The 14,120-nt window shown below is 41.7% G+C and overlaps 1 protein-coding gene and 1 long non-coding RNA gene across 3 annotated transcripts in view; one reads left to right on the forward strand and one right to left on the reverse strand.

Annotated features, from left to right (window-relative positions):
• Positions 1-4,853: 4,853 nt before the first annotated feature.
• On the reverse strand, positions 4,854-12,116 carry LOC116410920. Its single transcript, XR_004222755.1, has 3 exons — positions 12,073-12,116; positions 8,578-8,747; positions 4,854-4,893 (listed from the first exon to the last, which is right to left on the reverse strand). It is a non-coding gene; the product is annotated as an uncharacterized LOC116410920 (long non-coding RNA).
• Positions 12,117-12,276: 160 nt separating this feature from the next.
• Positions 12,277-14,120, forward strand: part of wdr33 (WD repeat domain 33) — a 49,935-nt gene continuing 48,091 nt past the window's right edge. The window contains exon 1 of one of the 2 annotated variants that reach the window (XM_031901696.1): positions 12,277-12,557. The gene's annotated coding sequence lies outside the window, so the exon portion shown is untranslated. The remainder of the gene's footprint in view (positions 12,558-14,120) is intronic. The other variant, NM_001375268.1, reaches the window with a different exon arrangement.

A 14,120-nucleotide genomic window follows, 5' to 3' on the forward strand; every position in this document is an offset into this window, starting at 1 on the left:
GCCAGATATTTCCATTTAAAGCCAGATTCATATAAATTTCACAGTCTGTATGGCATGGCTATTCTACAGTTTAGATGTGTTCTGCAGATGTCACTGGTTGATATGTAACTATGTAGTATGTATCTATTTAAAGGACAAGGCAATGCAAAATATTATTTATTGCCTAATAAAAGAAAACAAAATTCTAAGCAGCTTTGCAATATACATTTATTACAAATTTGTAATGATTTCTGAGTTGTTTGTATATATAATTACTATTAAAAGCAGTGTTTGCCTGTCCTTTTCTATTCTAGCCCTGGTGGCTCTGACTGTTGAAACAATGTAACACAAGGCAGCAGACTGACAGACCTGTCTTGCTGGAGGAGACTGACAGTTGCAACATTGTTTAGAAAGTAACAACCAGTAGTTCAGCAAAAACAAATATCACATTTTGCTGAATTTATTTTTCACTTTGTCATAGAAATGTATTGCTATATAAATACTGTCACCACATAGGATATGGTATTCTGAGCAGTATCTGGAATCCTCAAGCAGAGTACGTGAGATGGTACTGCAGGGCTAATGCACTCTCTTTTCCTGCCCCTGAAGTAAGCTCTAAAAGGGGCTTCTGATTGGTTTCCTGCATAGAAAATCATTTTATGTACCATAGATCTGCAGAATCTGTTAACAGGAAGTAAGATGTAAAGGCTCAATTTTGCCAAAGAACTTAAAGTCAGTCAGGCGCTTACGGAAGGGTAGCTGCTAGTTCCTAGTGTCTAACGGCCGCGAGTGACGTCACAAACACGTAAAGACGTGGCGACGTCTCCAGCACGTAACATTCGGCGCCTTCTTCAAATGCCTGGATAAATAAATTATAGGTGAGTGCGCTCCTCAGCAGTTACTCGGGGATGCTATGGAGAGAATGTAAAGGCAGTGTCACAGTGCTGCACTGAGTGAGGTTGCTCTGGGTAGCGTTATTTTTTTTCTTGGGACAGGATTAAATGCAGGAGTTTATTCAGTTCTTGCCTGAATACTGGGACACTTGCTGTTAGTGGAGGCTGTGGATCTTTTACCCACTTGCTGGTCTCTGTAAGGTGTGTGCCTTTAATATTAGGGGGTTAGTGGAGCCTGCTTATATGTGGAGTGCTTGTATTTTTGGGGTAAGGGTGCTGATGAATTTTGGGGTGTGTGCATTTTTTGTGAAGGGTGGTTGTTGATTTGATTCATAGAGACAGAGGTAGGGAAGCAGAGAGTGTCTGTCTGTCTATCCTTTGTGGCTGTCCCTGCACGACTATCTGCCTGTATCTCTGTATCAATATAGTCTGTGTTTTCTTCCAGCTATATATGTCTGTCTGTCTATAAGCAAAGGATAGATATATTCAGCAGTGCCTCTGTCCCTGTGTTTATACCTGTTTATCTATAGATCTCTCTGTAAATAAACCTTAATTCAAGTCTATTAAAGGGGTTGTTCACCTATTGAGTTAACTGCTGAAACTCCACATACTAAAAGTTATTTGATTGCTAGGGTCCAAGTTACCTTAGCAACCAGGGAGTGGTTTGGATGAGAGACTTGTATATTATTAGGAGAGGGGTTGAATAGAAAAGAAAGGTACAAAAAGTAACAATAACATTAAAACTGGAGCCTCCCAGAGCAATAGTTTTTTTGGCTGCTGCGGTCAGTGACCCCCATTTAAAAACTGCAAAGAGTTGCAAGAAGAAGGCAAATAATTCAAAAACTATAACAAATAAATAATGAAGACCAACTGAAAAGTTGCTTAGAATAGGTAATTTGATAACACACTTGATAAAAGCTAGCCTGCGGGTGCTGCAGAGGAAGATGCCCCCTGTGTGTGCCCAGCTGTGTGATCAGATGATTGAGTATTGGATCATAAGATCTGCCCCATTTGGTGGCACCAGGGTGTTTCCTGTGGGCAGGAGGGGTCGTTAACTAAACACAGAAGCGTAGATGCATCCTATAGGCAGCGCCCAGGAGAAAGAGCCACCCATGCCCCATAACAGCTGCAGGGAAACGTGTTCTTCTAACTGGCACTGCCGCTTGTAGGAGAGAATCCTGGAGGTGTCAGGAAAAAAAGCAGCTGCGCCGGGTGTTCAAGGCCCACTTCCAGGGCCAGCTGAGGGCACTCGCCGCCCATCCCATTGCCAACTACACCGTACAAAGGCTCCTCAGTGCCGCCCAGACTAAGAAACTGGTGAGTTGTCATCAGGGGTTTCCTGTAACCTAAAAATCTATTGGGCAGCCAGCACAACAGTGGTGTAAAAGCGCATGAAACATATTCCCGTTATTTCTATAGTTTGCTGTGCTTTTCCCCTGGGGCTGGAGGATGCTTTAGCCAAAGGTCACATGGGAATTATCACAACCCTGGCCGACACTTGCAAGAGGCTGAAATGCCGCCAGCGAGAGCTCCTCTCCCAACTCATGGAGGTGAGTGTTGTATCAACTGCCCCCATTTGCCGTCAGGGCAATGACCTATGAGGCAGTTTGTAGAATCAGGAATCAGGGCAATGTGTTGGTGGGTTAGGTGATTATCGCTGCCATGTTTCTGAATGGTAATCCTCTGTAAATGCAAGCTGAGAGTGAGAACATTTATGGTGTTTCCTGAACCGACAGCGCCACCTATTGGTGCACATGCGCTTAACTTTAAGAGGTTGTTCACATTGAAATTAACTTCTAGGGGCACATTTACTAATCCACAAACGTCCAAAAAGCATCCGAATGCGGTTTTTTCGTAATGATCGGTACTTTGCGACTTTTTTGCGAATTGTCGCGACTTTTTCGAGCCCTCAATACGAAAGTTGCGACAATTCGGGAAAGTCGTAATGGCTATGAAAAAGTCGCGACAATTCACGAAAGTCATAATGGCAATGAAAAAGTCGCGACAATTCACGAAAGTCATAATGGCAATGAAAAAGTCGCAACAATTCACGAAATTTGTAGTGGCTATGAAAAAGTCGCAACAATTCGCGCAAGTCATAATGGTTACGAAAAAGTTGCAACAATTTACGGGAAAGTCGTAACGGCGACGAAAGAATCGCAAAATAACGATCATTACGAAAAAAACGCTTTTCGAACGTTCGTGGATTAGTAAATGTGCCCCTTAGTATGAGACAATTTCATATTGGTTTTCATTTTTTATAGTTTTTCAGTTATTTAGCTTTTTGTTTAGTAGTTTCCAGTTGGAATTTCAGCAACTGGTTGGTAGGGTCTTGTTTACCTTAGCAACCAGGCAGTGTTGTGAATGAAAGATTGGAATATAAATAGAAGAGGGACTAAACCGACATATAAGGAATAAAAAGTAACAATAAAAATAAAATAAAAAAAAGCAAGATTTGTTAGTGGGGTCAGTGACCCCCATGTGAAAGCTGGAAACATGTAGACAAAGAAGGCAAATAATAAGACCAATTGCAAAGTTGATAGGACCAGTACATTGTATAACATACTAAAAGTTATCTTGAAAGTAACATAGTAAGTTAGGTTGAAAAAAGACATATGTCCATCACGTTTAACCATAATGCCTATATATAACCTGCCTAACTTCAAGTTGATCCAGAGGAAGGCAAAAATCCCCATCTGAAGCCTCTCAACTTTGCCACAGAGTGGGAAAAAATTCCTTCCTGACTCCAAGATGGCAATCAGACCAGTCCCTAGATCAACTTGTACTAAGAGCTATCTTAGCGATCGCGCCGCTCCCTATGTGCAGCGGCACAATGCTGCACATAGGGAGCGGCGCACCATGAGGCAAACCGGAGCCCCCCCCTCCCTGGACGACCGTGGCGCCATTCATCAGGATTAAGCAGCATGTGCACATTATGGGACACAGTGAGTTGCGCGATATATTTATGGGCAGTGTCAATAAGGTCATTCAGACAGTATTCCTTGGCTTTTGTGATGTTTTTCTATATTGTGGGTTATACTGTGGCTATACTGTGGGCTATACTGTGGGTTATACTGTGGGCTATACTGTGGCTATACTGTTACTATACTGTTGCTATACTGTGGGTTATACTGTGGCTATACTGTGAGTTATACTGTGGGCTATACTGTGAGTTATACTGTGGGCTATACTGTGAGTTATACTGTGGGCTATACTGTTAGTTATACTGTGAGTTATACTGTGGGCTATACTGTGGGTTATACTGTGGGTTATACTGTGGCTTATACTGTGGGCTATACTGTGAGTTATACTGTGAGTTATACTGTGGGCTATACTGTGAGTTATACTGTGAGTTATACTGTGGGTTATACTGTGGGTTATACTGTGGCTTATACTGTGGGCTATACTGTGAGTTATACTGTGAGTTATACTGTGGCTATACTGTGAGTTATACTGTGGGCTATACTGTGAGTTATACTGTGGGCTATACTGTGGGTTATACTGTGAGTTATACTGTGGCTATACTGTGAGTTATACTGTGGGCTATACTGTGGGTTATACCGGGTGCCTGTGCCTGTGTGTAGTTGTGTGTGGTGCCGGATGCCTGTGTGCAAAAATGTAGCAATTAAATTGAGATATTAACCTGTACAACCTTGCATGTGGTTATCTTATGTTGGATGTGCCTCATTTTCCAGCCCATACCTTGTGTTTATTAATATGGTAGTCATGTAAGCACTTGTGAGTGTCCTTTTATTAAATAATTTGATTATTGAAACTTAGCAGTAGCGGCTGAATTTCCCACCCCTCTTTATTAAAGGAGAAGGAAAGTCATTTAGGCATTTAATTGCCAATAGATTCGCCACATTAGTGCCACCTAGAACAAAATATTTATTCTGCAGAAAGCATTAACATACCTGAGTAAACAACTCTAGAAGCTTTCTCTGTACGCGTAAGACAGCAGCTGCCATTTTAAGTAGCTTTCTGCTTGCAGCTAGCCATTGGTAGCTCAGATCACACATTCCTAAGGGAGGGGACAGAGGAGAGAACTGAGTAGACTCTGGCCCCAGGAATGAAAGATCTTTCTGAGAGAGCAAGTCAGATACCCTAACAATATGTTTACAAAAATGGAGACCAGAAATCCTGTGTTTCTTTCCTTCTCCTTTAAGCTGCGATTTAAAGTTTTATTCAAAATTTTTCTCGAATAGTTTACAAGATATTCAAAGTGATATATTAAATAGTGACCAGGTGGGATTTATTAAAGGTTGACAATCTCCAGATGGTACCAGAAGATTTATAGACTTAGTTTATACAATCCATAAGACCAAAACTCCAGCATTAATAATTTATTTGGATGCAGAAAAGGCATGCGACCGAATACACCATGAATTAATAGAAAAGGTTTTATCTAAATTAGGTTGTGATTATTCTATCATACATGCTGTTTCTGTAATATGTCAAAATCCTAAAGCCATAGTCAATGAAGGTTTGCTTTCTCATACATTTTATCTTTCTAATGGCACACGTCAGGGTTGCCCTCTTTTTCCACCAATTTTTAATCTGACAATGGAAATTCCATCCCAAACAATTAGCGACATAAACTGCCTGGTTTTCAAATTGGACTCAAAGATCACTGTATTGGTTTATATACTGAGCATGTAAAGGTAAACTAAAGTCCAGGACCGGATGGTATCCATCCCAGGGTATTTAACGAGCTTAATAGAACTTGCCAGACTAATAAAATTGCCTTTTATGAGGAGGGGAGCAGGAAGCTTGGTGCTGGAATCGCAGTTGATGTCATCTACTTAGATTTGGCCTAGAACAGTGCTGTCCAACTGGCAGCCCGCGACCCCCCTCTGTGTGCCCCCCCCCCACCTGTCTGGCTGCTTTGATGGCTTACTCTTGTGTAAGCTTTAAATGGTATCAGTACTGAGATTAACTGCCCCCCCCTGCATGGTTCTCACCTCAGATTCAGGCTGTAATCCCCCCTTTAAATATGTAATCCCCTGTGTTGTTCACACCTTTTAATCTCTGCATTGTTCACCCCCTGCAGTGTTTACACCTCAGGCTCAGGCTGTAGGAGCAGTAGAAACCCACAAATAATTCATGCACACTACAAAAAGAACATATACTGAGGTGGTACTGCAATTAAAAAGTTTTTTAATATGCTGCCTGTGTGTGCCATACACACAGGCAGCATAGAGCAAGCAGAGTATGGCACACACAGGGAGCATAGGGCAGGCAGAGTATGGCACACACAGGCAGGGTAGGGCAGGCAGAGTATGGCACACACAGGCAGCATAGAGCAAGCAGAGTATGGCACACACAGGGAGCATAGGGCAGGCAGAGTATGGCACACACAGGCAGGGTAGGGCAGGCAGAGTATGGCACACACAGGGAGCATAGGGCAGGCAGAGTATGGCACACACAGGGAGCATAGGGCAAGCAGAGTATGGCGCACACAGGCAGGGCAGGGTAGGGCAGGCAGAGTATGGCACACACAGGGAGCATAGGGCAGGCAGAGTATGGCACACGCAGGCAGGGTATGGCAGGCAGAGTATGGCACACACAGGGAGCATAGGGCAGGCAGAGTATGGCACATACAGGCAGGGTAGGGCAGGCAGAGTATGGCACACACAGGCCAAGTATGGCACAAACCAGCCAAGAATGGCACACACAGTCAAAGTATGGCACACACAGGCAGGGTAGGGAAGGCAGAGTATGGCAGGTTTTTGCTGTACTACAACCATTAATATGGGTATGGTCATGTGTTAACATGGGTGTGGTTTCAAGTGGGTGAGGTTTCAAAAAGGGGAGTGGTCAAAACTGGCTTCCATTATCGGCCCTCCACCAAGTAGGTCGGAAAAATTCCGGCCCTCGATACCACAGAAGTTGGACAACACTGGCCTAGAACATAATATTTGTTCTTGGATAGTAAACTGGCTGAAGGATAGATTACAAAGAGTGGTGGTAAATGGAACATTTTCTAATTGGGCCAGTGTTTTTAGTGGAATACCGCAGGGGTCAGTCCTTGGTCCTTTAACTTGTTTATTAATGACCTGGAGGTGGGCATAGGAAATACTGTTTCTATTATTGCTGATGATACTAAATTGTGCAAAACTATGCATTCCATGCAGGATGCTACCACTTTGCTGAGCGATTTGATTACATTGGAAAACTTTGGGGAAAACTGAGGTTCAAAGATATGCACTTTGATAGAAAAAATATAAATGCAAATTATACATTAAATGGTAGTGTTTTGGGGTATCCTTACTGGAGAAGGATCTGGGGGTTTTTGTAGTTAATAAGTTGTCTAATTCCAGGCAGTGTCATTCTGTGTCTACTAAAGCAAATAAAGTGCTGTCTTGAAAAAAATGTAAATTGCGGCAAGAGGACAGAAGATTTACCCACAAAGGTAAGTGACCGAAAATTTAACGTGCGGCAAGAGGACAGAAGATTTACCCACTAAGGTAAGTGAAAGAAATGTAAATTGCGGCAAGAGGACAGAAGATTTACCCACTAAGGTAAGTGAAAAAAATGTAAATTGCAGCAAGAGGACAGAAGATTTACCCACAAAGGTAAGTGACCGAAAATTTAACGTGCGGCAAGAGGACAGAAGATTTACCCACTACGGTAAGTGACCGAAAATTTAACATGCGGCAAGAGGACAGAAGATTTACCCACTAATGTAAGTGACCGAAAATTTAACGTGCGGCAAGAGGACAGAAGATTTACCCACTAAGGTAAGTGACCAAAAATTTAACGTGCGGCAAGAGGACAGAAGATTTACCCACTAAGGTAAGTGGAAAAAAATGTAAATTGCGGCAAGAGGACAGAAGATTTACCCACTAAGGTAAGTGAAAAAAATGTAAATTGCGGCAAGAGGACAGAAGATTTACCCACTAAGGTAAGTGAAAAAATGTAAATTGCGGCAAGAGGACAGAAGATTTACCCACTAAGGTAAGTGAAAAAAATGTAAATTGCGGCAAGAGGACAGAAGATTTACCCACTAAGGTAAGTGAAAAAATGTAAATTGTGGCAAGAGGACAGAAGATTTACCCACAAAGGTAAGTGAAAAAAATGTAAGTTGCGGCAAGAGGACAGAAGATTTACCCACTAAGGTAAGTGACCTAAAATGTAACGTGCGGCAAGAGGACAGAAGATTTACCCACTAAGGTAAGTGACCGAAAATTTAACGTGCGGCAAGAGGACAGAAGATTTACCCACTAAGGTAAGTGACCGAAAATTTAACGTGCGGCAAGAGGACAGAAGATTTACCCACTAAGGTAAGTGAAAAAAATGTAAATTGCGGCAAGAGGACAGAAGATTTACCCACTAAGGTAAGTGACCGAAAATTTAACGTGCGGCAAGAGGACAGAAGATTTACCCACTAAGGTAAGTGACCGAAAATTTAACGTGCGGCAAGAGGACAGAAGATTTACCCACTAAGGTAAGTGAAAAAAATGTAAATTGCGGCAAGAGGACAGAAGATTTACCCACTAAGGTAAGTGAAAACAATATAAAATGCAGCAAGAGGACAGAAGTTAAAAAAAATATAAAATGCAGCAGGACAGAAGATTTACCAAGTAAGAAAGTATCTTTTGAAATCTGAAGCAAGAAAACAAAACACTCAATATGGCGTTAGCTTTAAAGAGGCAGTTGACCTTTAAGTTAACAATGATTTAATCTGGTTTTGGGGGCTACTGACCTCAGCAGACAAAAAGCCTGGAGTCTGTTCCTTGCGTCCCTTGCACATGCTTGGTGTGATGGGAGAGAAAGCATGGAGATTGTGCCTTATTGTTAAACATGGGTTCGGTTCTACTTTAAATCTTCGGGTTGAAAAGCTGGATTTACAGCAGATTAGAGAGCAAATGTTTCCTCATGAAAGAAAAAGAACAAATGAGCATATGAAATGATATATATCTTGCTATAAAATATTAGATTATTTAGTCATATAGGAGTCTCATATAAAAGTGTGAACTGATTTCATACAGTTCACAGAACTCTTTAAGTTGCCTCCTTCCATCCTTATATTTCATAGTAGGGGGTACAGGTATTGTTAGTACTTTGATTGGGTCATTGAAGCGCTGTAACAGCATGAATAGGAATCCAATGATCAAATGCTAAAGCACTGCTAATATAGGGTGTTCTATTATTTTGACACTTTTCAATGTGCCCTCCTGTGAACAGTTGTGTGTGGGGTCTCTGGGCTGATCTTGGTCATCCCCTTTAACTAGACATGCTGACCTATGTGCTGAATAAGGCCAGCAAGTCAGCCTGGTTCTTCCCATAAGATGTAAGTGACATGAAAAGTGATAGATATACACTGAATAAAAGTTTGTTTTGTAGCAGCAGAGTGCGCCTGTGATTTATATTACTTTACAAGTTCTAGGCTCAAAAGATGAAGATAATAGCCTAAACCCAACATCCCAAATCCCTTGCTTAGTCCTGCCAAGGTCTCCACACTCTGTGTTTTTCCACACAAAATACATTGATCAACAGATCAATGCAAACTGTGACCATTTTATTATGCACATTTAAAATTCCAGACTTCAAAGGTTTGCAGCACGACTGTGTACTACAGTTTTGTGTCTGAGAAAGTGACAAAATGAAACTATGCACACTACACTTGCACTAGTAAATAAGCCTGCACTCTGCAGAACCTTTAGTTGGAGGTTTGATCAAAGTTGTAATGGGTCATTCCCTTAAATGATTAGATTGAATCCTGTGCAACGGGTGATTTAATTAGACTCCATTTAAAGGAGAAGGAAAGGCAAAGTCACTTGGGGGTGCTAAAATGTTAGGCACCCCCAAGTGACTTTAATCGCTTACCTTTTACCCTGGGCTGGTGCCCCTGTTAGGAGAAAACAGCACCAGGCCGGGGTACCTGTAGTGATGCGCTTCCTCCTTCCGGCTTCGTTTTGCCGGCAAATTCCCGGGACAGGCGCATGCGCAGTAGAGTGAAAAGCCGACTTCTCTGTTAAAGTTCCACTATTCACTCTACTGCGCATGCGTGCGATACAGGAAGAAGGAAGCGCTACAAGTACCCCGGGCTGGTGCAGTTCTCTCCTAACAGGGGCACCAGCCCGGGGTACAAGGTAAGCGATTTAAGTCACTTGGGGGGGCCTAACATTTTGGCACCCCTAAGGGACTTTGCCTTTCCTTCTCCTTTAAGCCATAGAGAGCAGAATAACCCCTTCTTTGTACACACACCAGTTTAAATAAACATCAAATTGCCTCAGATATTATTAAATGGACAATTATAGTGAAATTATTGCAATATCCAAAATTGTGTTTTAAGCGGATTATGATTCTGATAAATCTATACAGAGATAGAATTGTGAAAAAATAATTCATAATTAAATTGGTGCACAGAGCTCAGATTTCGAGTGCCTGAAATAATCCCACCCCCCCCCCAGGGTTTCAGAGGTCCTTGGGAGCAGTCCTGTTTGGTTTACCTATAGCGCTTACGGCCGTGTAGTACTTTCCTTCTTATACATTACTTTACACCCTATAAGAAACATCGTACCCACTGACATAGCGTATTTAATAAGTTACATTTTATAAGCAAATTCTGTCACAGCACTATACACTCTGACCCCATTTCTACTTCACACCGAGGGCTGGAATTAATGACGTATAACAGGTCCGCCCCATAAGTGGCCCCGGAGAAACCTTGTTAAAGCGATACTGACAGAGTTTTAAGCCATCAAAGCAGCCAGACAGGTGGGGGGCCACACAGAGGGGGGTCGCGGGCCGCACTGTACTAGATCATAGTAGCTAACAGTATGAACCAAATTATATTGACGGAAAGAGAGGAACATTGACAATTTGATATTTACAATTTCTTAATACTGTTGAATTTATGAGTGGAAATTAAATGTTAATTTATTAATTCTCTATATTTATTACTTTATTATATGATTTTGAATACTCTAACTAGCTATAAACAGGCTAGTTTAAATACTTTATTTTACTAGGTGACAGCACTTTTAACCGGGATAAAATTACAGCCTCTTTTACGATTATGATTAGTGATGAGCGAATCTGCCCCATTTCGCTTCGCCATAAAATTTGCAAAATGGCAAGAAAATTTGTGAAATGGCAAAAAATTCACAAAACGCATTTGTCACGCTATTTTTTTTGTTGCCTGCATCTTTTTTGTCGCCCGCGTCTATTTTATGTCGCCTGTGTCTATTTTTTTTGTTGCCCGTGCTTTTTTGCCGCAACCGCGCCTTTTTGTTGATGTGACCATGCCCGATTTTACGTGACCACGTCCTTTTTGACGCGCAACGAAAAATTCAGTAAAAACAAGTAGGATCTATCCTACATGCACTATATTTTATAATTCCTATGATTATTCGTTTGGTTGCGCCCCCAACTACTACTGCTGTTTCCCGCCTTAAACCTTTCTGCCTTGCTGCCCCTTACATTTGGAATGCCCTCCCTGATTTCCTCTGGAGAGAATCCTCCCCCAGTCTTTTTAAAACCAAACTAAAAGACTACCTTTTGGAGCACTCACCCAGCACCTGATCTGGGAAATAGCACTTATAATGTAGTGTCACCCACTGTGACCTACAGCACTTATATTTGCCTATTTGTGTCTGTAAGTTACCCCTCCCATATAGATTGTAAGCTCTACGGGGCAGGGACCTCCATCCTCTTGTGTCTTTGACTCTTAACTTATTGCAACTGTATCTTGTATTTATTTGTGTTTATTGGTATACTTTGTATTTATCTATTATCTTATTAACCCCGTTTGTATTAATGTATTCTACTGTACAGCACTGCGTACATAAGTAGCGCTTTATAAATAAAAATATACATACATACATACATTATTCATTTTCCAACTAGAATATAGTCCAACTATATAAAAAAAGTATATTTCCTTATATGTAAAGGTACACTGTTCCATTACCAACTAGAAACTAGATATATCTGACCATACTGTCTAGTTTCTATTACTGTTCCTTTTCCCACTAGATGTTAGCAAAACTATACTGAAAGATGAATTTCCTAATCTGTAAAGCTACTCTGTTCTATTACAACTAGGAACTAGATATGTCTGAAGAAATTGTCTAGTTTCTATTACTGTTCCTTTTCCCACTAGATTTTGGCCCAACTACACTGAAAGATGTATTTCCTAGTCTGTAAAACTGCGCTGTTCCATTAGCAGCTTGGAACTAGACACAACACTTACGGAACTGCTGGCCTATTTAGCGTGACGCTTTCGTGTTTTGCAACTTTCATTCTAACGCCCCAACTAATATGGCCACCGCACATGCGCATTTGCAAAAAAAACATCATTGATTATACAAACTTTATATGCTCCGAGTGAAACTCGAATACAATTGCAAATGGTTAGTTGTTGTTCAGCAATAATACATGAATGGGAATAAGGTTTTGGCATGGTTTTAAGAAACCGAAGGAAGCAATTCCCCTCCCCAAGCACTGGCGGCGGGGCTGTGATGACGTCACTGTGCGTCGGACTGCGCTGCGCAGAGTGCGGCTCGGAGATGGCGGTCGGGCTTCAGGCCTGGAGCGGAGGGTCCCTGTAAAACGTAGAAAACACCGAGGGCCTTTGCCCCGAGGGTACCGGAGTCTAAGTTTTGCAGCCGCTAGTCGAAGCCTAACGAGGTTGTAAAGACGGACGTAGTAATTTTTTTGCGGCCTCATTTTGTTCAGGTGAGGAGAGCTGGCAAGGAGCAGGTTGCCTGCCATATTCACGTTCGAAACACAGTTAATAGATTATAAGCGGGAGAAGTTTGTCGCCAATGCGGTGCAAAGCACTTCACACCTTGTCACTCGGCAGCAGATGGTTTGTGTGTATCAGATACTTTTAAATTGTTAAGTCTGTGGCCGCCGTACGGTGAGACCGGCTTGTCCAACCAGCCTGAAGGCCGTTCGAGGAGTATTCCATTTATGCTTCGATACTAGCTAAAAGGATGACATGTTAGGCAACTCCTAAGACTGCTGTGTCCCTCAATTAATATGAAGCTAAAACTTCGTGTTGTTTTTGGGATGTTCCTTCAAATTGTTTTAATAAACACTAAGGTTGCTATTCTGTACAGAGATACATTCTAGCAGGTTGGTTTAATACTGCCTTGTTATTCTCAACTTTTAGGGCAGTACTTCATAGTGCTGCTTGGCCCCCAATGCTTTATTATCATCGTATATTTATATAGATCCAGCAAATTACACAAAGCTTCACAATAAATTTAAACAAACGGGGGAAAAGTTTAACAAACAAGGGTTTCCAAGAGCTTACAATCTACATGGGTTAGAATTGCATTGAAACAAAAGCATTATGGTACATATATAAATGTCTGATTAGTTTGATACATTGAATATGGTTCCCTAAACAGATGGGTCTTTAGGGAGCATTTGGAAGAAAGGGGCAAGTCTGATGTTACAAAATAAATAGCCAAAATTACCCCATTTTCAGTTACCGGTGAACTCTTGTGCATTTGATTGTAAGCTAATTGTCCTTTGAAAACATAGATGGCTGTATTTTCAAATAGCAGTCACATAACACAGAAAAGTGGGCATACAACTTGCCAAATCAGTCCTTTCAGACCAAGTTGGCAGCTTATTCAACCATGCATGGGGGCCCACAGACAAGCCTGCCTTATTGATATCTGCCTGAATATAAGCCAGATATTTGTTGGGCAGTGTACATTTTACTGTCATTTTGGCATGTTGACGTGGCCCGCATCTGAAGGGACTGTAGGTCTGGGGGCCAGTGCTCAGAAAAGCCTGGTTTGGCTTAGGGCGAAGACACACAGAGTTACTTAGTAGCAGCTACTTGTCACAGTTACTAAAATTCCAGAAGATACCCTGCCATAGACAGTACTGAGAATTGCCTTCACTAAAATACATGTAGAGACAGTTATCAGCAAATGATCAGCATTGTCTATTTTAGTAGCCACGACAAGTAGATGCTACTAGTAACTCCGTGTGTCAGATGACCTAATTGTGCCCAGATCCACTTATTTGGTGACCAACCCTTAGGGCGAAAAAACACAATTTTGCTGCGCGGATTAGTTGCCGCAACTTTTCAAAAAGACAGTCGCCTTGTGTATCTTTGCCCTTAATAAGCGGGTGTTCTAGTGCTGTATTCTCAGCCAGTTTTTCACCAAACCCTTGGATGTTGCTCCCAGTGGCCTTAAAGCAGGTGTTTATTTTTGAATTCCTGGCTTAGAGGCAAGTTTTGCATAAAAAACTGGTGTACTGCCAAACAGAGCCTCA

Source organism: Xenopus tropicalis, chromosome 5, assembly GCF_000004195.4.
Source record: "Xenopus tropicalis strain Nigerian chromosome 5, UCB_Xtro_10.0, whole genome shotgun sequence".
Taxonomy (NCBI): Eukaryota; Metazoa; Chordata; class Amphibia; order Anura; family Pipidae; genus Xenopus; species Xenopus tropicalis.